This window comes from Lithobates pipiens, unplaced genomic scaffold (genome assembly GCF_037356315.1).
Source record: "Lithobates pipiens isolate NorthernLeopardFrog02 unplaced genomic scaffold, aLitPip1_a1.2 Scaffold_19, whole genome shotgun sequence".
Lineage (NCBI taxonomy): Eukaryota > Metazoa > Chordata > Amphibia > Anura > Ranidae > Lithobates > Lithobates pipiens.
The window spans coordinates 513,056,221-513,082,267 of NW_027507764.1; positions in this window are offsets into that span (position 1 = coordinate 513,056,221).

Below are 26,047 nucleotides of genomic sequence, written 5' to 3' on the forward strand. Positions count from 1 at the left end.
GAACATCGGTCATTCGCCTGTTCGGCGAATTCAGAACTTTGTGGACCGTTCGCACCAAATTCGTGTGGCACGAATGGCCCACAGTGCACTACGACATTGCAGTGCATTGCTGGCTCATGATTGGCCAAGCATGCACTGTGACCCCGCATGCTTGGCCAATCACAGCGCCGGCAGCGAGGAGAGCCATAATTGGCCACAGGCAGGATGCCTGTGGCCAATTATGGCTCAGGGGGTTTAGTACACGCCCCACACTATATAAGGCCGCCAGCGCGGCAGCCTTGTGTAGTGTGTTCCGGCGTGCAGGGAAAGAGCTAGATAGACAGGGACAGTGTGTTCTTTTCTCAGGCATCTGCAGGAGTTAAAGTGGGTGTTGTGTGCCTCCAGCACAGTATACACCTGTATCTACCCTTTTTTGCTGGTGTTCTCTAATACAGGCATCTGCAGGAGTTAGTGGGTGTTGTGTGCCTCCAGCACAGTATACACCTGTATCTACCCTTTTTTGCTGGTGTTCTCTAATACAGGCATCTGCATGAGTTAGTGGGTGTTGTGTGCCTCCAGCACAGCACAGTATACACCTGTATCTACCATTTATTGCTGGTGTTCTCTAATACAGGCATCTGCAGGAGTTAAAGTGGGTGTTGTGTGCCTCCAGCACAGTATACACCTGAAGATACCCCTTATTGCTGGTGTTGTCTGTTGCATATCTTGCATATTAGCCTTTAAAATGAGCACTTTTGATTTTGAACGTTCGAGTTCCATAGACTTTAATAGGGTTCTAAAGTTTGTAAGAATTTTCGGTCCGTTCAAAGGTTCTGGTGCGAATCGAACCGGGGGTTGTTCGGCTCATCCCTACTGATGAATTATGTTTTTTACTTTACATCATGTGGATGGCTGGGTGTGTGTGTGTCTCACTTAGGGAAGTGATGGCACCAGAATGTACTATGGAAAGTCTAATCCATGGGGGCCTTACCTCACAGAATTTAAAGCATCTGCTACTGACGGCTTAGTGCCAGATACCACATCAAACCTTCAAAGGTCTAGTGGAGTCCATGCCTTGATGAGTCAGGGCTGTTTTTGCTGCAAAAGAGGGACCTATTCAATATCAGATGAGTGGTCATAATGTTATAACTGATATATACAAAATACACATACAAACACATATACACACTTAAATGTAAAGAAGCTCTTAATCTAAAATTGATTTCTCAACTCAGATGGGAATAGGGCAGAGCCTTCAGTACTATTCTATGTACAGGCGGTCCCCGGTTTACAAACAAAATTGGGGTCTGTAGGTTTGTTCTTAAGCTGTTCTTAAGTTGAATATGTTGGAATAGGTACTTTTTTTTTTAGTGTAGCTCCAGCCCAAAAAAACCCTTGTATCATTTGGTTTGCTGTCCGTGTCCCCGTTCAGAAGATTTCACCTTATTTTCTGTCCCAATGACAATTGGATTTTGAAAATTTTGAATTGTTGTGGAAACAAGGCTTGGTGATAAAGCATCAGTGGAGACATCTTTTTCCCATAATAACTGTTACAGGAGTGAATTTTCCCTTCCTAGGGGTAGATTTCCTCTCACTTCCTGTTGTCTCCCTCTGTTTGTAAGTAGGAGTCTTTGTAAGTAGGATGTTTGTAACTAGGGGACCGCCTGTACTCACTAGGGACTTCTACATTGGAGTAAATTAAAAAGTTACAGGGCATTTACTGACAACAGACTCTTGGCTGCTTGGGGTCACGTTTTGCCCCAGGAGAGTAATAAGGCCCCAATAGGAATACAATCATGCCATCACCACCCACAGCAAAGAAATCTGTTACGGGCAAACTTGTGTTTACATAAAGTTATATTAGCATTCTGTAAAACAGACAGCAATCTCTACGATGTAATTGCTCCTTTGTCCCCACGGCGGGAATGTTATCGGATGCACAGCAGTAAACAATATTATTGGTAGGAATGTGTCAATGTAATTGTGGCTAATCACTGAGCTATTGCTATAGTACTAATCACTGAGCTATTGCTATAGTACTAATCACTGAGCTATTGCTATGCTGAACGAAAATATTTATTTCAATAATTAGGCATGCTTATAACTTAAGTCTCTGGGGACTGCACACTGATTTCTATGTGGTAACTTCTTATTAGCAGTCTAAACCCCAGCTGATTAATATTCATTAAAAATAAACATTTTTTACTTTTTAGAAAAAGTATCTGGTTGCAGCAGTCAAGAATTTGTCCCACACGTAAAAATTTCAACTGGAATATATGCTAGTATTGTACATATTTTCTTTATTGAAATCTGGACAAAATAATGATAAAAATAATAATAATAATATATATATATATATATATATATATATATATATATATATATATATATATATATATATATATATAATATATAATCTTTTTATTTTTGTGAGTAAACTGGCAGGTATTTTAGGCCTCTTGGTACAGATACACAGATGGAGGTTTTCAGTAATCTGAAAAGTTGTTGTGCTGAATGGGACTACTTCTAAAACTGTTTAAACATTGAGAATTATATTGTGAGGAACTGGCTGGCAGGCTTGTGAATGGGGTACATGTGTCACCTACACATGTTAAGGGGCTCCTGGATTTTTGTCTGTTACGGAGAAAACACACTTTTTTGTCTCTTAGATCCTAATAGGTTTGGTTCTTGAATCTGGAGCCCAAAAGCTTTGTAAAGCTTTGGGTGGGATAAAGCCTCCTTTTCCATCTTACTAGATAGCCATCAACATCTTACTAGATAGCCAGATTGTATTACTAAAGCTCTGTACACATGGGCCGAATACGGCATCCGCTGGTTCAATAGAGACCGTCTGACATTTGGCCCATGTGTACAGAAGCCGGCTGAACGCCCATGATTGAAGAAGGTGTGCCGATCGGCATCCGATCAGCACTCTCAGCCAATGACTGTCAGAACACAATAGCTCAGCGGGGGGATTGCTGTACTAACTTCGGCTTGAAAGTACAGGATCTCTTCTCGAGCTCTTCAACAAAAAAAAGGGATAGTGTGTACCAGGCTTTAGTCCCAGCTGTCCACAGGTGTTTATAAACATGACCTGTTGCTCAGGGCTCTTCCACTAACTATGCCACGAGAGTCTGCTGCTGGGTGAAAAGGCTGACTGCTGACCAAACAGTAAAAAGGTACAAGTTCTGCCTGTTTGCTTTAGAAAACCCATTAGGGGGCCCCCGTTTGTTTACTGCATTAATGAATAGAAATGCAGGGCAAACCCACTTAGGCTCCATGCACACTGGCCTAAAAATCGCTGTACTACAGGAGTTTTGTGTTCTGCCTGTAGAAGCAGCTCAATATTATCCTATGTGTCCATGCACATTAGGACGATTACAGGCATATTTTATGCTCAACTTTTAGAGGCAGGAAAAAAAACTTTCTGGTTTTCGTTTCTGATTGAAGTTTACTAGCAGAAAAAACGAAACTCTCCTAAACTCGTCTAAATTTTGTACAAAAAATGCTCTGTATGAGCGTTTTTTCTGCCAGGAGAACTGTTGTTTTTTAAGCCAAGTGTGCATGAAGCCTAAAGGCGCGTACACACGGTTGGACTTTCCGACAACAAAATCCATGGTATTTTTTCCGATGGATGTTGGCTCAAACTTGTCTTGCATACACATGGTCGCACAAAGTTGTCGGAATTTCCGAACGTCAAGAACGTGGTGATGTACAACACGTATGACGGCACTAGAAAGAGAAAGTTCAATACCAAGTGCGCCACTCTTTGGGGTCCTTCCGCTAATCTCGTGTTAGTAGACGCTTGGTGACAGACTATTCGCGCTTTTCAGCCTCCTGCTTTTATGATCGTTACTGCTCCTCAGTTTGTGCTTGTGGATTCGTATTTCTATGAAGTATTTGATTTTCAGTGAGTTCTTGTCCGCTTGTATCTGATTTTCAGCTCCGACCTCTGTTTTTCAGTGCTTTCTGTTAGTTAGTTCTGACCAACCCTTCGTTTTGAAGCCATGAGGACCCTCACCCGGACCAGAGGGTTTATAGAGCCAGAAGAGTGGTGGAGAATGCTTTTGGGATAATGGCCAGCCGGTTCTGGCTATTCCTTACGCCAATCAACATGGCAGAATATAAACCTAACCATATAATCCTTGCATGCTGCATCCTACACAACTATTTAAGGAGAAATTCAATGAACTATTTGTCCTCAGTTGGGCCTGAAGTATGTTGAGTACTTTGCGGGTGGGGGGGCCATTGATATGCCAGAAACTGTTCATGTAACATTTTATCCTAAATTTTTTAAATTAAACTGAAGAAGATTTCCTTTGATTTACTGCCTGGGTTTCTTTTAACTGTCTCCTAGGTTCTCCAATGGGCTTTTCTTTTTGTACATTTTATTCAATAGTGCAAATGTAATTTATTTGATACATGAGGTGACAATCTCTTCTTCAGCAAACTATTATTATGTTGTGGGTCTGCCACACACACACACCTTGTATTTGTTGTTAATGTATGTAATGCATTACTGACAAAAATATTCATCCGTTTCAGCACCATGAATGAATTTTGTGGAGTCATGAAAATGGCGTGATTGTGCCAAATCAGAAAGCACTGTGGGAGTTATTTACTAAACTGTGTTGATCTTGCCTTCATTAGATGGGGTGATGATACTCCTGTAAAAGCCAAATTTTGAAGATGCACACAAATTGGGATTCAAACTGGGAATTTCCCTCCTGATCCCATGCCTAATGTCAACATGTGCTAGCTCCCATCATGGGGGATCAATGGACGTGTTTTGGGGGTGCAATCCCTTCCTCTCACCTAATTGAGTTGGGAGGAAGGGGTTGCACCCACAAAATGCGTACATTGATAGCATGTGATGGCAGATAGCACATTTTGACACACTGTGTGCATCTTCAAAATTTGGCTTTTAAAATACTTTTAAAGTTTTTTTTAAATTCAAAAATACACAAGAAAACTGTACAATTTTTGTGCGTTTTAGATTCTGTCTAAAACATCAATAACGTTCTTCATTTTTCTTCATTTTTTTGAAGATCATTGATGTTTTCCTTTATATTTTCTAAATCACAATTGCACCCCATTCTCTCCCCGATGAGGATCTGGGCACCTTCACTGGTGAAATTAGATTCTTCTTCCACAACATCCCCATCACCTAAAAGAAAAAAAAACAGACCATGTATTATAAATATGTAAGAACAGATATCTTACCTGAAACTGTGGTCTCAGACACTCACCTGTTCTGGTGACAATTTCGCCCACTACATAAACCTCTCCCACCTCATCCTCTGCTTGTGGTGTGGGGATTTCCCCTTCTTTAGGAGGTGGGGGGTCCCTGGTGTCCTCAGATGTCCTGAGTCTTTTCTCCCCTATGTGAATAAAAAATAGGTATACTTAGCACACCGATATTGGAGGGCAGAAAAAGGAATATGAAACATTGCTTGGAAGTGTCGTACAATTGTCTGTTTTGGCAGAGTTCCAAGCTGAAGAACATTTTATTTCCTTTCTAAAGCTGGAATACTTATCTTTTTTGTTAAAGTATCACACATGTAAACACCCCTATAGTATCCACTGGAGCACCTGTGTGGGACAGTGCTCCTGCATCCAGATGTATAAACAGCTGCTGAGTGTCCTCTCCTTACAATGAATCAAGTTTGCATTTCATTCTAGTTACAAATCCATCTAGACTAAAATGTACAACAGTAAAGAAAAGCACACGGAGCAGCACGAACGTTAAGAAGAAGAATAGGAACACACGACAAAATACTTACTTTTTTGCAGCACACTCTTGATTCTTCTGTACTGATCGTGCTCCCTCAATTTGAGGTCTGACCATCGTTTCTTCAGTTGATCCTTGGATCGTCATACCCCAAAATTCCTGTGCAGACTCTTCACAAGTTTAGGCATGGTCTTGGCCTTTCTCACATTTGGGTTTGGGTATGGTCCATACTTCCCATCATAGTCGGCCCTCTTGAAGATGTCCACCGTCTCCACCATCTCTATAAAGGCCATAATTGAGGCCTTCAATCTCCTCCGGGATCGGGAGGTTCGGGGCTCTGGCCTTTTGTCTTTGCACCTTTTGTCTCTTTGCCATGTGCTCTCCCACTGCGCCGAAAGACAAGCGGCAGGGAATAGACTAGAAAAAAACGTCAGGGGCGGTTGGAGTTTCATGCATGTGCAGTGTATATAAAGCGGAACACACGTGTGTCATACGTACGATCTGTGAGCAGAGGGCGAAGTAACGGAAGTGACGATCGTTATAACGAAGGTACAATTTTAAGTTGGTGCATCAGTGGCCTATACTGCTTATATATTGAGGCCTATATTGGGTCAAGATTAGGAGAGTTTCGCCTGATATTAGGGTTTGTCTTGTGTTGTGTCTTGCAGAGAAAATGCATCTATTCAATGATGAGGCCTCTCTGTCAAATTGGCGACTATGTGGCAGATGAGGTTTAATGTTGAGAAAAGTAAAGTTATGCACTTGGGGGCTAAGAATATGCATGCATCATACATGCTAGGGGGAATAAAACTTGGGGGATCCATAGTGGAGAAGGATCTGGGCGGATTTGGTAGATCATAAGCTCAATAATAGCATGCAATGCCAAGCTGCGGTTTCCAGAGCGAGCAAAGTCCTTTCTTGTGTTAAAGAGGGATTTCACTGTGAAAAAAAAATATTAAAAGCCAGCAGCTATAAATACTACAGCTGCTGACTTTTAATAAATGGACACTCACCTGTCCCAGGATCCAATGATGTCGGCAGCCGAGGCTGATCGATCGTTCGGCTCTCGGCTGCTGCCGCCACCATTCTAGGTGAGGGAATCAGGAAGTGAAGCGTTGCAGCTTCACTTCCCGGTTCCCTACTACGCATGCGCAAGTCCTTTCGTCCTGGACCGGATATAAATAAAAAGGAAAAGAAAAAAAAGAGAAGGACCGGATTGTGCTCACTATTATATGGACTCCTCATGCTACCAAACTTGACTGTAAAATAAATGTGTGCCCTGGAGTACAAAGGCTTTGCCAATTTCAGCAGTTTCTCCAGCGTTGCCTTCCTCTTTATTTTGTTAGGACCCAGAATAAATGGCTATTTCTTTTTCACAAATACTTGCCTATTTTTTTTTACTTCAAAAAGGACAGTTTGTTTGCAACTAGGCAGGTACATTTCAAAAATACAATGTGAAATTAACAAGGGACACCAATACAAAGCAACCTCCTTGAGGCTAAAAAATACAATCTAATGATGAACTTGACACACAAAATAAGAAATAATATTATGGAGAGCAAACAAAAATAAAAAATAAAATGCAGATCTTGATAAAACAAACAAATAAAAACATTATTATGGAGATCTGACGAAAAAATAAATTATATTATTCATGAGATCACAAGAAATAATAAAGAAATCAGTAGACATGTGCAGAGTAAAATATTTCGTTTCGGAATTTCGTTTTCGTCCGAAAACTTAATTTATTTAGTTACTCCCGAAATTCGTTTTTATTTATTTCGTTTTTCGTTCAAAAATTGCATTCGTCCGAAAATCCACATGAATTACGGTCGAATCTGTCTTTGAAGGCTTATGGTGTCTGTCGAATGTATAAAGAAGATTCGACGGAGCTAGTATATAGCATACTTTAGAACCCCTGTTAAAGTCTATGGGACTCCAACATTCAAAATCTAAAGTGCTAATTTTAAAGACTAATTTGCAAGTTACTGTCCTAAAAAGTGTTTGGGGACCCGGGTCCTGCCCCAGGGAACATGTATCAATGCAAAAAAAAGTTTTAAAAACGGCCGTTTTTTCAGGAGCAGTGATTTTAATAATGATTAAAGTGAAACAATAAAAGTGTAATATTCCTTTAAATTTCGTAGGGGGGGGGGGGGGGGTTGTCTATAGTATGCCTGTGAAGGGGCTCATGTTTCTGGTGCTTAGAACTGTCCCTGCACAAAGTGTCATTTATGCAGGAAAAAAAGTCCTTTAAAATCACTCGCAGCTATTATGAATTGTCGGCTCCGTAATACAGAGAACACTCATTGAAAGTCATTGATAAAAAAAAAAAAAAAAATAAATAAAAAAAAAAAGCGTGGGGGTCCCCCAAATTCAATTACCAGGCCCTTCAGGTCTGGTATGGATATTAAGGGGAACCCTGCCTCAAATTTAAGAAAAAATTTGACGTGGGGTTCCCCCTAAATATCCATAACCAGACCCTTCAGGTCTGGTATGGATATTAAGGGGAACCCCGCGTCAAATTAAAAAAAAAATTGACGTGGGGGTCCCCCTAAAAATCCATACCAGACCCTTTATCCGAGCACGCAACCTGGCAGGCCGCAGGAAAAGAGGGGGGGACGAGAGAGCGCCCCCCCCTCCCTCCTGAACCGTACCAGGCCACATGCCCTCAACATTGGGAGGATGCTTTGGGGGTCCGTGACCCCTCAAAGCACCTTGTCCCCATGTTGATGAGGACAAGGGCCTCATCCCCACAACCGTGGCCGGTGGTTGTGGAGGTCTGCGGGCGGGGGGCTTCTGGAAGCCCCCTTTAACAAGGGGACCCCCAGATCCCGGCCCCCCCCTGTTTGAAATGGTAAGGGGGTACAAAAGTACCCCTACCATTTCACAAAGAAAGTGTAAAAAATAGCTAAATAAGACAAACACACTTTTTGAAAAATTCCTTTATTAAAAATAAAAAAAATAAAAAAAAGATTCCAGCGGTGGTAATCCACTCTTGCTATCCAGTCATCTCTCCAGCGATGGCTCATCTCATCCAGCGCAGCGAATACATCCTTCTTCTGTCTCCGCGGAGGAGACACTGCAAGGATTCCGGCGGTCTGACGTTTCTTATATACGGAGGGCGGGGCCACCCCGCCCCCTCTGACGCAAGGGGAAACCCAGGGTGCCCTGTGACGTATGGGTGACTCCGCACCCCTCTGATGTAACACAGGCAGGTTTCCGATACATCAGAGGGGGGCGGGGTCACCCATACGTCACAGGGAACCCCGGGTTTCCCCTTGCGTCAGAGGGGGGCGGGGTCAGGTGACGGGTGGCCCCGCCCTCCGTATATAAGAAACGTCAGGCCGCCGGAATTTCTGAAGTGTCTCCTCCGTGGAGACAGAAGAAGGATGGATACGCTGCGCTGGATGAGATGAGCCATCGCTGGAGAGATGACCGTCCGTCGCTGGATAGCAAGAGTGGATTACCACCGCTGGAATCTTTTTTTTATTTTTAATAAAGGAATTTTTCAAAAGTGTGTTTGTCTTATTTAACTATTTTTTACACTTTCTTTGTGAAATGGTAGGGGTACTTTTGTACCCCCTTACCATTTCAAACAGGGGGGGGGGGGCGGAATCTGGGGGTCCCCTTGTTAAAGGGGGCTTCCAGATTCTGATAAGCCCCCCGCCCGCAGACCTCCACAACCACCGGCCACGGTTGTGGGGATGAGGCCCTTGTCCTCATCAACATGGGGACAAGGTGCTTTGAGGGGTCACAGACCCCCAAAGCATCCTCCCAATGTTGAGGGCATGTGGCCTGGTACAGTTCAGGAGGGAGGGGGGGCCGCTCTCTCGTCCCCCCCTCTTTTCCTGCGGCCTGCCAGGTTGCGTTCTCGGATAAAGGGTCTGGTATGGATTTTTAGGGGGACCCCCACGTCAATTTTTTTTTAAATTTGACGCGGGGTTCCCCTTAATATCCATACCAGACCTGAAGGGTCTGGTTATGGATATTTAGAGGGAACCCCACGTCAAATTTTTTCTTAAATTTGAGGCAGGGTTCCCCTTAATATCCATACCAGACCTGAAGGGCCTGGTAATTGAATTTGGGGGACCCCCACGCTTTTTTTTAATTTTTTTTAATTTTTTTTTATCAATGACTTTCAATGAGTGTTCTCTGTATTACGGGAGCCGACAATTCATAATAGCTGCGAGTGATTTTAAAGGACTTTTTTTCCTGCATAAATGACACTTTGTGCAGGGATAGTTCTAAGCACTAGAAACATGCGCCCCTTCACAGGCATACTATAGACAACCCCCCCCTACGAAATTTAAAGGAATATTACACTTTTATTGTTTCACTTTAATCATTATTAAAATCACTGCTCCCGAAAAAACGGCCGTTTTTAAAACTTTTTTTTGCATTGATACATGTCCCCTGGGGCAGGACCCGGGTCCCCAAACACTTTTTAGGACAGTAACTTGCAGAATCTTTTCTCTCTGTCAAATCTTTTTTCTCTGTCGAATATTTTCTCTATATAATCTTGGACTAATAGAAGTAAGGTTAGGCACATTCGACCACAGGTTCTATAGACAGATTGTTATTGTCAGAGTCATGTCGAATCTCCTATTCTATATCGAACTGTTGTAACAACGAAAACGAAAATAAAGCATTTATTTATGTCGGATCTTTCGTTTTTCGGATTTTGTGCTTTCGTTATCGTTTGTCAAAACGAAAATAGCTGAAATTCGGACGAAAATGCATTCGGATGAAAACGAATGCACATGTCTAGAAATCAGTTTGTGAGAGCTCTGTGTGAATATGAGCAGCAAAACAACTTCATTCTTCTAGCATTATAAAGAAGAAGAGAATGCGCTGCATTAAAAAAATTCAAAATTTGCAGTGTGACGAATGTGCTATCTCCATTACAAACACTAGTTTTACCAGACCGAGCACTTCCGTCTCGTAATTAAATTTGAGCGTGCGTGGCGCTTTGTGCGTTGGAATTGTGTACACACGAACGGATTTTGTTGTCGGAAAATTTGAGAACAAGATCTCAAATTTTGTGCGACGGAAATTCTGATGGAAACTGTCCGATGGAGCCTGCGGCATTAGACTGTTCTCGTTTATCCCCTTCTTGGGCATGGTAAGTTTGCAGATATTTCTTTATGCATCAATGATGCTTAATATGTATTTGAAGAACGAAATTCCTTACATGGGAACATTTTTTTATTACAAAGTAAACCTTTTCCACTTATAAGTGACATTATATGCAGATCAAAAGCACAACGCTTTGATCTGCACATCGTAACAACAATTATTGTTACAACATATTTATCAATGAAGCCTGCTAGTACTATTTGCATTTATCTTGAAGCAGCTGTCTATAGTGATGGACGAACTTCCGACGGGACGTTTCGCGTGCCCCATTGACTTCAATGGGAGGCGAACTTCGCAAACCTACAGGTCAAATTTGCAGCCACAAAATAATTAATAGTTGTGCAAACATAGTCCCACCACATGGCCAATGACATAACACATGTATGAGGTGAATCTGGGATCGACAACTACAAGCATTCTTTTTTTATATGGGAAATTGTTGTGACAATTCAGGACTGTGGAGCGCATGAAGGCAATGGAGGAGAGGGAAGGTCAGGGACCAGGGTAGGCAAAGAAGAGGGTGCAGGAGATGATCACCAGCAGCGTGACATACAGCAATGACACCTGCACAGTTATAGAGTCATCTGACAACAGCACCGTGATAGAGAGCACTGACATCAGCAGCGTGACATAAAGCACTAACACCAGCACCGTGATATACAGCACTGACAGCAGCACCGTGATAGAGAGCACTGACATCAGCAGCGTGACATAAAGCACTAACACCAGCACCGTGATATACAGCACTGACAGCAGCACCGTGATAGAGAGCACTGACATCAGCAGCGTGACATAAAGCACTAACACCAGCACCGTGAAATACAGCACTGACAGCAGCACCGTGATAGAGAGCACTGACATCAGCAGCGTGACATACAGCAATGACACCTGCACCGTGATAGAGTCATCTGAAAACAGCACCATGATAGAGAGCACTGACATCAGCAGCGTGACATAAAGCACTAACACCAGCACCATGAAATGCAGCACTGACAGCAGCACCGTGATAGAGAGCACTGACATCAGCAGCGTGACATACAGCAATGACACCTGCACCGTGACAGAGTCATCTGAGAACAGCACCGTGATAGAGAGTACTGACATCAGCAGCGTGACATAAAGCACTAACACCAGCACCGTGATATACAGCACTGACAGCAGCACCGTGATAGAGAGCACTGACATCAGCAGTGTGACATAAAGCACTAAACACCAGCACCGTGATATACAGCACTGACAGCAGCACCGTGATAGAGAGTACTGACATCAGCATTGTGATATACAGCACTGACACCTGCACCGTAAGCAGCCCCAGGAGGAAGTCAGCATAGCACAGGGATGGTGGGAGCCCCTCATAATAAGCAGCCCCGGGAGGAAGTCAGCACAGCACAGGGATGGTGGGAGCCCCTCATAATAAGCAGCCCCAGGAGGAAGTCAGCACAGCACAGGGATGGTGGGAGCCCCTCATAATGAGCATAGCACAGGGATGGTGGGAGCACCTCAAAATATGCACAGCAGAGGTACAGCCCCAGGAGGAAGTCAGCACAGCACAGGGATTGTGGGAGCCCCTCATAATATGCACAGCAGAGGTACAGCCCCAGGAGGATGTCAGAGGTCAGCAGTAGTGCACCTCAACCCTATGTATTGTGGACCTATACCAGTCCTTATAGAATAGCAGACTGTACCTCACTCAACCCTATGTACTGTAGTACCCTATACCTTACCAGTCCTTATAAGGACCTTTGTGGAACAAGTAGGTTGTGTGTGAGTGATTAGCAGACTGTACGTCAGTCCCTATACCAATGAAGGACTGCTGCAGTATAGGGAAGCGGTCAGCAGTAGTGCACCTCAACCCTATGTATTGTGGACCTATACCAGTCCTTATAGAATGGCAGACTGTACCTCACTCAACCCTATGTACTATAGCACCCTACACCAGGTTATTACCAGTCCTTAAAAGGAGCTTTGTGGAACAAGTAGGTTGTGAATGATTAGCAGACTACAGCAGAAGGGCAGCAGTCAAGTATAATATTCTTTCTATATTTGGAAGAAAGAATATTATACGTGTACAAGCCTATTACCATACCACTGATACCAGTCCTGAAAAGAACCTTTTTGGACCTAATATAGTAACAGCTACTGATTAAACTGACCCTCACTGCCTCACACACTGCTTCCTGCCTGTCCCTATATAAACTGCCAAAACAGAGGCTACTGGAACAATAACTGGAATAGCACTTTTGTGGACCTGATAGTAACAGCTAATGACTAAACTGACTGTCCCTACAGCAGACATACCGTCCTGTCCCTTTCTCTAAACTGACAAAAGACACTCAGGCTGCTGCAACAATCAGTAGCACAGCAAACCTATATACACCTAACACCTATACCAGTCCTGAAAATAACTTTTGTGTACCAAATAGCTAGCGATTTGGGTCACTGCAATCTCTCCCTGCTCCACACAGCAACCTCTCCCTATAGTGACAGAAGAAAGAATGTAAAATGGCCACCGGATCGGGTCTATTTATAAGTTAGGGGGAATGTCCAAGTGTCCATGTGCTGTAATGTCTCAATTGGCTGTCCTGTACCCCATGATGGATGTGTCATCATAGGTCAAAGTTCTTTTACACAGTAAACACGGAAGTCCGCCGGGCGAACGGCGCCAATAGTCCGCCGAACGGGCGGACGGCGAACAGCCGAAATTCGCCGCGAAACGACCGCCGGGCAAACCGTTCGGCCATCACTAGCTGTCTAATCTCCTGAAACACAGAATAGGACCAATCTGTCAAAGCCCAGATAGCAGATAAAGACCTGGGTCTACCAGCAGAAGCATGGACAGGTATGAACGGACCCCATAGGAGCATTGAGCCACAGGCAGCCATCTGCATACCTCCCAACTTTCTGAAATGGGAATAAAGGACACCTGCTAGTAAACGTTTGTAGGCATAGGACGCCCCCCTTAAAGGAGAATTGTAAAAAAAAGAACAAGATTGGTTAAACCAGTGTTTCTCAACTCCAGTCTGCAAGGCACCCCAACAAGTCATGTTTTCAGGATTTCCCTCAAATGAAATGCCTGTGGTAATTACTAAGGCAGTGAAACTGATTAAATCACCCCAGCAAAATAATGGAAAGCCTAAAAACATGACCTGTTGAGGACTAAACCCAAAAGTGCTTTTTTTAACCACTAGTATTCCTTTATATTAGCTTTTTGAATTTACAAATGCAGCAATTTAGAAATTGGATAAAAGGTTTAGCACTGGGAAACACTTTTTGAAAGATAGAAAATGCATTTTATATACAACTATATAGATCAGACCAAAATGATGGACAACTCAGGAGGAAAGAGGGAGAGAGAGGGACTTTGCTTTGAATGAGGGACAGTCCCTCAAAATCAGGGACAGTTGGGAGGTATGCGTATAGCCTCAATAGGAATCCACCCCTTGCTGGTCTTCAAATGCAAAAAAAGAAATGCTTGACTCTGATGCGTTGCTTGCAGCTATCAGACCATGTGTAGTCACTGTGTGTCCATTAGGCTGCAGTTGAAAGCCAAATCCTGTATTTTGTTACTACCTCTAAGCTTTTTGTGTCTCTTGTTTCTTTAGTTTCCTTTGTCATTGTCTTTTCAGCTGTCAGGGAGTGACTGAGTTGGTTAGAGTTCCATAAGCAGTGTCTTTTATGTTGGAGTCCTTGCTGAACTGTATGTGGTTAGAAGCTCATTGTCTATACTTGTAACTTATGATATTTCTGCTTCAGGGGCATTTTTGAGGAGCATGTTCACAAGGAACATACTTTTTATTCTCCAAAAAATTATTTTACAGTAGATGCATACCTGTACATCTTATTTGTCTCAGTCTAAATTCAAGATATATTTTATACTTAAAGCAACAATTTTTTACTATAACATGCCCTGCAAAAAAAGATAATATAAGTACCTGTCTGGTAGCTATGAGCCCTATCTCGACTCTCTTGAAGAGTAATGGCTTTGAAAGAAGATGGCACTCGCCACCAGTGGTGGGGCTGGTGAGGTTTCCTCTTTGGGGGGGTGGCGGCAAACCAACCCCCCCACTGACGGCCAGTGGTGTGGCACTACCACCACCCCCAGCCTGGGCGTCCAGCGGTCTGGCACTTACCCGATCTAGGTGACGGGCTGTAGTGTCCTCCAGCACAGTCCCCCGCCGCGCGAGCGGCAGGGTGAGGGCAGCGGCTCCGGTTTCCGCTCCTCCAGCAGCTTCCTCCAAATGTGTTTCTCCTCTCTCTCCCGCCTAAGCGCTAGGCATCCAATAGGATCGGAAACAGGTCAATCGGACCAATCGGAAACAGGTCTCATAACCTGCTTCCTGATTGGCAGGGAGAAACTTTAGTGTGAAAATCGTGAAAACTAATTTGCTATTGTCACACAACTGGGTGGGCTCGGAGTGCAGTGCTCTGTGCCCTGAGCCCACCCTTTGTTGAAGCCTATTAGAGCCTCTGGCTCTAATCGTGTGCTTCGGAAAAAAAAAACACCCTGCCTTGGAATTCATAGTCTGGCACCCTGATATGTAGATCAGGGGGCCGGACGCATGGATGGGGGGTGGCATCTGTGCGCCTTCTATGGATGGGCCGCCACTGCTCATCACCCATCAGAAATGTAGTGTCAGGGCTGGGCTCAGCCCTTACTTCTCTGAGCTGGCCGCTCAGCTGTCCGCTAATTGCCAGCTCCTATCTCTCCATAGTTACTCAGCTGTTGATGATATCCTGCCCGTCAGTCCTGCCTACTTAAGCCTTCCAGCCCAGAGGATCTCTGCCTTCACCTTAGTCAACATCACATAGATGCTCTCTTGCATTCCTTTTAAAATACTTGATTGGCTGAAATTCCTTCTGGCTTCAGATCCTGCTTGCTGTTTTACTACGCTCATCTCCAGCTCCCTGACTTTTGGCTTGTCTGACTATCCGTTCCGGTTCCTGAACTCTGGCTATGTTTTGACTACGTTTGTTTATTTACTTTTATTATTAAACAAGTGTGAACTTCTGTTCTTGTCTCGGTCTGATTTCATGGTTTCTGACATGTAGATATAATTCATGTTCTTTTGCAGGCAGGGGCGTAACTATAAGGGGTGCAGCAGTCGCGACCGCAACTGGGCCCTGTGATGCAGGGGGCCCATGCAGCCCCCTCTACATATGGCTGGCAGCAGCATAGGCAGCTAGGGGTACCTGTGCACCATGCACACGGGTGGCTGGAGGTGGAGGGTGACTAGCAGAGCTCCATACTCGACTATCACCCTGGCTGCTCTTTAGTTGTGCATTCCCCGTATGACCTGTGTCCTCGGCCGGCTCCTCAGAGTACCCCTCTCCTGCTCCATGCATTGCCGCTCAGTCTGATGTCTGTTCTCCCCAGCCAGATTCCCCCCCCCCCCCCCCTGAGTCCGGCCCACACTGCACTGCATACTTCTCCCGGGTAAACAAACTTTAAGCACACAGATGCAGTGCAGCCCTATGAGAGCTCCCCGGAGGACACTGCAGGCTTGTCTGCCAGCCCCTCTCCTCCCCCGTCATACACAGATGATGAAAGGTTTTTCTGGGAGATATGCTGATCGCCCGTCCAGCACACTGGATGGAGCCCAGGCCAACATGGATGAGTGCACGGCCTACAGCTTGGTCATGGTGAGTGAGAGGACCCCATCCCCCACACACATACCCCTCCATCTCCCCCTGGGGACAAGGACCCCCCACCTCCCCTGGGGACAGGGACCCCTTCTCACCTGGGGGCAGTAACTTCATCTGCCCTGGAGAAAAGGACCTCATCTCTTCTGGGGATGGGGACCCCATCCTGCCTAGGGACAGTCCCCCAATGGGGCACCTAAAAATAAAAAAAAAACAATAAAAAAAAAACTACTGATACCAGTGGTGGAACTACAGGGCTCACAAAGGTCATACCTGTGACCACACCCTGGAGTTCCACCGCCGGACTCAGAGGGAAGGGCCCTGGCTGGGGTTCAGGGGGGCCCTTCATGGTTTCTTGCATCGGGGCCCTGAAGGTTCTAGTTACACCACTGTTTGCAGGGTACATTCTCTTTGCTTATTCAAGCAGTCCATCATAGTGGTGGGTCCAGGGCTGCCATGAGAAATCAAGTGCTCCATACAGCCTACCTGACAGGGCCTCACCTCCTCAAACCACCACTCCTGAAATTGTCAAATTATATTTTTGCTAAAATTACACTAAAATTATTATTATTGGACACAAACATAACAAATGTCCTACTATAGGTAAAAGATAAAACTGTATTGAGTTAGTAAATAAACCTTGTTGTGTGGATGAGGTCTTGGGGCCCATTCACATGGGTGCTGTTACGCTTTGGTGAATCAGTAGCTGTACTAACACAGCCATAGGTCATAATTTGTCAGGCATGTTGGTGCAGGTGTAAAGACCTGAACACAAACAGTGTGCATTTAGGGCCGCTCACCCATGCCTGCACACCTGTCATATTAGGACCTGCGGCTGTGTTTGTACAGTCACTGCAACCCCATAGAGCAAGGGTCTCCAAACTTTTTAAACAAAGGGCCAGTTTACTGTCCTTCAGACATTAGGGGGGCTGGATTGTGGCCAGTGAGGGTAGAAAATGTCCTGGGCCCAGCATCAGTGAGAAAAAACATGGCCTTGCGGTTTGTGATCAGTAGGAAGAGGAGTAGTGCCCCTCCATTGGTATTAGTGGGAGTAATAATACCCCATCATTGGTATCAGTGGAAGATATAGTGCCCAATTGTTGGTGTCAGTGGGAGGAATATTGTCTCATATCATTTGGAGGAATAGTGCTCCAAGGCCGGAAAAAGGCTAGCAAAGGGTCAAATCCAGTCCTCGGGATGCAGTTTGGAGACCCCTGCCATAGATTACCAGGTGGCTCCAGCCACATTAACAGTTCATTCATTCACACGGCCAGAGTAACTGTGTGAATGAGATAGGGCTCCATCACATGTGAGTTTAGGAGTGGTAAAACCCCATGATTTTGCTGAGCTTTTACCATCCACCAACTGCTAGGCTCTTTAGCAGCAGAGGCAGTGATTTGGGGTGCACACATGCCATGACCACCATACTATACTTCACAGCCATGGCAGAAATTATAACTCTGTCAAACAAAACCCATTCATGGGAATAGCGCTGCCCTGCAAGTGCCCCACAACCGTGTTCAAAGCACATGGTTGTGGTGCACTGCTGAGGAGTTAAAGCAGGCAGTGAGGTGGCAATATAACCCTTCACCGCCCGTTCTCTGAATTGCAACCCAAATACTGACTACTCCTCAAAGATTTGATCATAATTGTCCAATTGTGATTGGACACAGCTGATCATGTGGTAAAGATTGTATGTCATAGGCTCTTTACCTAGATCGCAGATGCGGTGTGCCAGACTGACACACCACACCACACTACTGATGGCCTTGCTACATGCCGCCACAGGCACGCAATCACAGCTTATCCTGCTGGACATCATATGACACCCAGACAGGATAACAGAACCACTTTCTGGCCATCATGTTGCTATATGGGTGTGGGAAGTGGTTAAAAGTAAGTTTAATACTAAAATAACAGTGTTTATATGGCAATATCTGTTCTGCAGTAGTTACTGGGCTGCTTTCAAATTGATCCACAGGTGCAGTGCAGTGAACCTGCGGGTTACCTGCACTGTGCCATAGTCTTCTGTTCTTACCTGCGGGTTTGGTGCGCTGTCAGAAGGTGCACCACACCTGCAAGATATAATAGAAGTTTATTGCAAAGTGCAACTAAACAGCAGGAAAGCTACAGGTGCACTGGACCCATGGTGTGGGTAAACCACAGTGCTTCAGTGGTAAATCAGCATTAGGCACCTCTCACACAATCGATTCAGCCCAATCAGTCTCTCCATTCACCTCTATGGAGCAGCAAATGTAAACAGACTTGTGTCTGTTTATACCTGCCTACCTCAAATTCGATAAAAATAAAAAAAATGGAGGATCTGTCCTCTTCCATCTGGGCTGATGATAGGACCGGAAGGCCCATAAAGTAGAGTGGGCTGTGTCCATGTCTGCTCTGCATAGGCATAGACCTGTCATCATCCTGCTCTACTCATTGTGGCCCACAACTGGTTACCAAGTCGCTTAATTTTCCCTCGCTCTTCAAAAGGTTGGGCACCCCCGCTCTAACCTCTGAGCCTAAAGTTGGCATGATACTTTACAATCTGATTTTTGCTATTTCTTTTATATCTTCCTAAAACGCAATGGCCTACCTGACTGAATATACATTGAGTTGATCATATATTAGATGTTGCTGAATCTAAAGGAGGTTGTACAATTAAATTGTTAGGTGTATGACGAGTTTAACACTAACCTAGCTCTTGAGGGGTTTCACCTTAAAGCATAGACTGCATTAATACCAAAAACCTTCTGTAGTGCAGCAGCCCCCCTTTTACCTACCTGAATCTTATTGTTCCATCGACAGGGACGAGCACAGCAGCTCCAACCACTGTCTCGTTGGATAGATCAATAGCAGCAGGAGCCATTGGCTCCCGCTGCTGCCAATCAAATCCAGTGACATAGGAGCCGTTGGCAGGCGGAGTCCTGCTGTCTGTGTCAAAGAAATGCAGCAGCAGGACTCAAGAGCATGCCCACATGAGTGCCCCCATGGAATTCGGCTCTTCGCAGGGGCACTCGAGAAGAGGAGGAGCCAGGAGTGCCGCTGGGGGACCCCAGAAAACCCTTGCACAGAGGAGGTAAGTATAACATGTTTGTTATTTAAAAAAAAAAAAAAAATTAACCTTTACAACCCCTTTAACCTCAGACATAGACCTACAAATATGCAGCAGCGCTATTTCCTTACCTTGAACCTGAAGAAGTGGAACCATAGGTAATCAGCCCCATACTGTTAATACAGCTTTGAGATGTCATTGCTTAAACCCACTGAACTGTCATAGCATAAACCAAATACACATCCCTGTCAATCAAAAGGTTGGAGGTTGGACATTTGTTTTTTGCTTCACAGGGTTGTTTCTCACAGAACATGCCACCCACAAGAAACATGGCAGAGTCAGAAACATATCCCATTTAATTTGACCTTGCAGCAAAATAATCCCTCCAATGGACCTGCAAATGCTATCATAACAGTGTAAGACGAGAAAATGTGCTCTAAAACGATGTCACACACAGGGGCCTCAGGGTGGTTGGTTTGCCAGGGTCTGCCAGTTTGAACTTGTTTTGTCTATATTCTGCTAGATTAGAATAATTTGTAATGCAGATCTGAAGTTCCATTACATCTGCAGCTATGAAGAGCTTTTACTGCGCTCGTGTTCTGCAGAATGGTTCGTAAATTAGCTCTTTACTTCCGTCATCTACACTCTCTGCCTCTTGTATCTCTCTGGAGGCCCCCTCCTTAATGCAATATGAAACACTTCCAAAGCTTCATCCACATTTCCAGGAGATAGAGAAGAATTCAAGGAAAGCGTTTTATCTATCTATCCATCTATCTATCTATTATAGTGCTACTCCCATCGGAACTGTTGATTTTAAATGATTCTTCCTCAAACAGTGCAGAGATTACCAATCACCCAAGCAACAGTCTATTCACTCTGGCTCCATTAATCAGTCTACGGGATGTCTTTTGTAAGATTTATTGCTAGTAGAACTAGTAAGTAACAAGAGAAGGGTTGGGGCGGTATGGGTTACTCCAAAAATGCAGACTTGTAACTGGAAGACACATTTTATTAGGTAAAATTTCTTTGAACGGTCTTTAAAGCAGAGTTCCGCCCACAGCTGCATATACTGCAGCTGCTGACTTTTAATAATCAGACATTGACTTAGCTGTCCTGGAGTTCAGTGATGTCGGCACCGCAGCTGATGTTTTCATCAGCTGTTGGGTGCTGCCACCTCCATTGCGAGTAAGGGAGCCCGGCAGTGTAGCCTTACGGCCCTACTGCTCATGCGCGAAGCTCTCTCTCCTACTTGCCCGGCGGCCCGGGAAGGAGGAGGAAGCCTTAGCGGTGATTCAAATATCTGCGGCTGAGGCTCCCGGAAATGGGGACAGGATACCTGTTCCCCCTACCCCCCGAAAGGTGCCAAATGTGGCACCGGAGGGGAGAAGGAGTACAATGAGCGGAAGTTCCAATTTTGGGTGGAATTCCGCTTTAAGCCAGAAAAGAAGGGGAAGGCCAGAACCGAGACCCTGTATGAGCTGTCTGGGGGGGGGGGCTACTGTACACAGTCACTAGAACGGCACACAGTCACTAGGATCCTGAGCTCAGGTCTCAGTACTCACAATGTCCCAGGATAGCTAAACCCCTTCCAGCCTCCACCAGGCACTCTTCAGAGAGTTCTTCATACCAGATCCTCTTGTGAAACTGCTAAGTTAGCTCCAAAGGTAATTAGGAATAAGCCCTCCAGCTCTGCTATAACTGGGACCTCAAAGAACATCAGCATATTCAAGCAGAACTGCTCCCCTGAGGCTTGGAACTTCTCTAGTAGGACAAGAATAGGCCTGCTTCCGACCCCAGATTATTTAAGTTCCCCCCAGCCACCTACTGGGCACACCTCCCCAGGGATTGTCGGAAGTACCATAAATATCCAAGCTGCCCATTTGACTCTCCCTGTCCTCTATGTTCTGGAAGCCTCCAGTATCCAGGGGGAAACAATCATCTTGTGACCAAATGCAGTATTTTCCATTTTAAATTAATGAAAAACGTTCATCCAGCACAGGACAAACCCTAATAACATAAATTTTTTAGCCCCATTCACAAAGAACAAATGTGTATTCACTTTCATTGGGTGAATTGCTTTGCTTTTATTTATTTTTTTTTATTTTTTAAATTACACCCATAGAAAAAGTCAGACAGAAGCTTTTCATCGTATATTCCGATCATGTATATGCCTCAGACTTTTTTTTTAACGAAAATTCTGACAGACCTAGAAATAGAACATGTTTTAAATATTTCCGACTGAACCAATTCCTATCGGGAAAACCGATTGGCTCTATGATGTTCCGACGGACCAAAAACGACGCATGCTCTGAAGCAAGTACGAGACGGAGGCTATTGGCTACTGGGTATTGAACTTCCTTTTTCTAGTCCCGTCGTACGTGTTTTACGTCACCGCGTTCTTAATGATTGGACTTTGGTGTGATCGTGTGTACACAAGACAGTTTCAGCAGAACTCCATCGGAAAAACCTTCGGAGTTTATTCCGACAGGAAAACCGGTCATGTGTACGCATAAGTGTTCAGTTCAGCTAGCGTGGTAGTTGGCTTTATATGAGGCCTTAAATGGCAGTCTAGTAAAGGAAAGAACTTGTATCCAACAGCGCACATGGGCTGGTATAGGCCCAGCTCTTATCTTTAGCTATTATCTTTCACAATATAAAAAAATATTGGGCTAACTTTACTGTTGTCTTATTTTATAATTCAAAAAAAGTGTATTTAAAAAAAAAAAAGTACGCTTGTAAGACCGCTGCGCAAATACGGTGTGACAGAAAGTATTGCAACTACTGCCATTTTATTCTCTAAGGTGTGAGAAATTTTTTTTTAGAATGTTTGGGGGTTCTAAGTAATTTTATAGCAAAAAAAAAAAAAAACAGTTTTTAACTTGTAAACACTGAGTCTGAAAAAGAGGCTCGGTCCTTAAAGTGGGACTAAACCCATCGATTTAATCGTTTTAAAAAAACAGTTATTTTCCCGGCATGCCGGAACTGCTAACTGTCACATTGGTTGAACTGTCAACCAAACTGTCAAACCATCCAATGGTGTCATAACTGATCATATGTGCAGCATCATGGCAGTTGAAGCTTAAACAGGTGCCAAGATGGAAGCTTCCATGGCTGGAAACGATAGGAGGGTTTACTTCCACTTTAAGTGGTTAACAGAATATAAAAATTCTAAATAACGTAAAAGTATATTATTTCTGATTGGCCCTTATGTACTGGGTCAGCAGTGGCATTGCATATGTATGTTTGTACTAGTGGTCTTAATATTTCTTTCTACATAAATGTGAACTGGAATATCGAGTTGGACAATAGCTGGAGCCACTGATAGTGACTCTCTTTCTGTTTTTTTTGTTTGTGCACCTATACTGAAATAATAAATATAACTTTTTGAAAAAGAAGGGTAAGCAGTGTAGGTGATCTACTTTATTTTATTAACTCCTTCACACCAATCATACCCAAACTATATATGCGGCCCTGGGCTTTTTTCTTTTTTTTTTTTTCAAATATAAACTTTTATTAAACACCACATAAAGGGAGATATCCCGACAGTACAATCAATACAGAGATACAAACATATGAAGCGCTTGCATGACTTCAAAAACATTACTAGCAAGGTCACAGGACCAGGCGTCTCACAGTGAACTGCCAGCAAACCGGGATAATGCACTAAGCCACTCATCATCCCACCGTAATCACTCATGTCCAAGACGGGAACCTCCTTTCCATTTTCCATATACTCTTCAGGGAAAGGGGGGGGAGAAAAGAGGGAGTGAAAAGAAGGGGGGGGGGGGTATCAGCCAGGGAGATGGACATCCCCATCCTCGGGCCCTCACCGTCGCCAGTCCACTACGAGCCCAGGAGGGCAGTCCCCTCCTCCGAAAAAATAAAGGTAATCCATATTGCCCACGTCGCCGTAAATTGCTCACTCTTATGCTGTGCCGTAAGGGCCAAGTCCTCTAATTTTCCTGATTTCCTCCACTTTGCGCAACCAATCCGTAACAGTGGGCGGGGACTCCCTGGGCTTTTTTCCTATGGGGCCACATATATGTGTAATATAGTTTGTGCTGGGAGCGTGCCGCACAGTGTGATCATAGAACAAATAAGGGGCTGTCACCGGGATGCCCGTGTCCTGTACTAATGATCAAGACCGAGGACTTCCGGTTCCAGGTTACCATATCGCTGTGATAGCCTCTGATTGGCTATCACAATAATCAGTCACTGTGCATCCCGCCCTTGTGTTTTTTTTTCTCTCGGGGGGAGAAACATTGTTTCTCTGTCTCATGCAGGGGGAATGTGAATAAAAGTGTGTAGTAAAAAAATAAAAATAAAGAAAGTAAAAAAAAATAAAGAAAAAATACCTAGATCAATGTTAGATAAAGGTCAGTGCCAGGGTTAGTGTTAGGGTCAAGTAAAGGTCAAAGGTCAAGGCTAAGGTCATATACTAAGTACATTTTGGGCAGGATTTGTTTAAAAAAAATGCATTTTTAAAAGTAGTATCAGTGTCAGGGTGTTTTAGGTAGGATTAAAAAAATGCACACTATTGTTTCTGGCCCTTACTACTGGTACAAATAACATACACATGTGTGGTATCTCTACAATCGTCAGGAGCTGGAGAATTAATTTTGGGTTGTTATTTGGTGGTAGAGAGAAGGAATATACAGGTATTAAAATTTATATATATATATATATATATATATATATATATATATATATATATTTCATGATAATAAAAAAAAAAAAAAAAAAAAACAGGCGATATCTGTTACCATCTACCAAAAAATGAAAGCCCAATTTATCCTTAAAAGAAAACAAGGTACATTCCACCTGGATACACAAAGTAGTTGCGGCGATATGTACAGTTTTACTAACACGTGTCAAATTTGCAAAATTGTGTTTAGGCATTAAGATTTGTTTTACCCTTAGTCACTAAGGCTTAGATAAAGCACACGTTATGTGTAAAAAACTCATTAGCCATTCCTCCTCTATTTGTACATGCTGTGCTCATTATGAGTTCACATTAATAAAGGCGTTTTGGATCTCAGCATTGGTGTGCAGCCATCGGACTTCTTTTCCTTTGGTCAGTCACTAAGGGGTAAATACTATTTTTGTGTATTTTTTTAGCCAATGGTTTTGTATGCCTTACGTGTATTATGTTTTTTTTCTCTTTTTGGATAGACTATGGGTAAACCACTGCTTGGCTTTTTTTTTTTTTTTACACCCATGTCCCATTTCTATGGGGAGATTTGCATTCACTTTTTGTGCTGTATAGAGAACAGGAAGTGAGGAGAAATCTCTCAAAGTTAATGAATCCCCTCAATTGTTACCAGAACATGTGTCCCTATTGGAACCCCCCTCCCCCCCACCTATTTTTCTGTTCTGTCAGCCTGCCATGTTTTTCAGCTAGTCTTTGGGCTGTCTACTTGATAGGCAACCGAATGGACAATTGGAGGATAGCATATGTCAGGCTGACAATGCTGATGCTTATTGCGAGGCAGTGGCTTAGTGTCGTCAGCCGGCTATGGTAAGTGCTGTTACTGGCAAGATCTTCAGGTAATAATCTTTGCAATACATTCACAAAAAATGTATTTGCTTAACCACCTCAATACCAGGCACTTATACACCTTCCTGCCCAGAGTGATTTTCAGCTTTCAGCGCTGTCTCACTTTGAATGACGATTGCCCGGTCATGCTACATTGTACAAAAAATACATTTTTAGCATTTTGTTCCCACAAATAGAGCTTTCTTTTGGTGGTATTTCATCACCTCTGGGATTTTTATTTTCTGCTAAACAAATAAAAAAATACCGACAATTTTGAAAAAAAAAAACACAGTTTTTTTGGTTATTTCTGTTACAAAACGTTGTAAATAAGTACATTTTCTCCTTCATTGATGGGCACTGATAGGACTGCACTGACAGGCACTGATAAGGCGGCACTGATGGGCACCGTTGAGGTGGCACCAATGAGGTGGCACTGATGGGCACTGATGATGGGCACTAATATGCAGCACTGATGGGAACTGATAGGCGACACTGATATGCAGCACTGATGGTTACACATAGGTGGCAATGATGGACACTGAAAGGTGGCACGAATGGGCACTGATAGGCGGCATGGATGAGCACTGATAAGAGGCACAGATGGGCACTGATAGGAGGCATGGATGGGCAATGATAGTGTGCACTGATGTACATTAATGGATGGTACTGATGGATGCCAATTGTGGGCACTAATTTGCATCCCTGGTGGCCATGTGTGGCATATCTGGTGGTGACTAGTGGGAGGCATCCCCGGTGGTCCTGGTGGCGTCTCTGGTGGTCCAGTGTGGGCATGCTCAGGGGGGGGGGGGGCTGCGCTGATAATAAATCAGCACAGCCCCCCCTGTCAGAAGAGTAGCCGATCGGCTCTCCTCTACTCGCGTCTGACAGACGCGAGTGAAAAAAAGCCACTCAATGGCTCATCTTGTTTACATCGTGATTAGCCGTATTTGGACACGGCTAATCATGTGGTAAA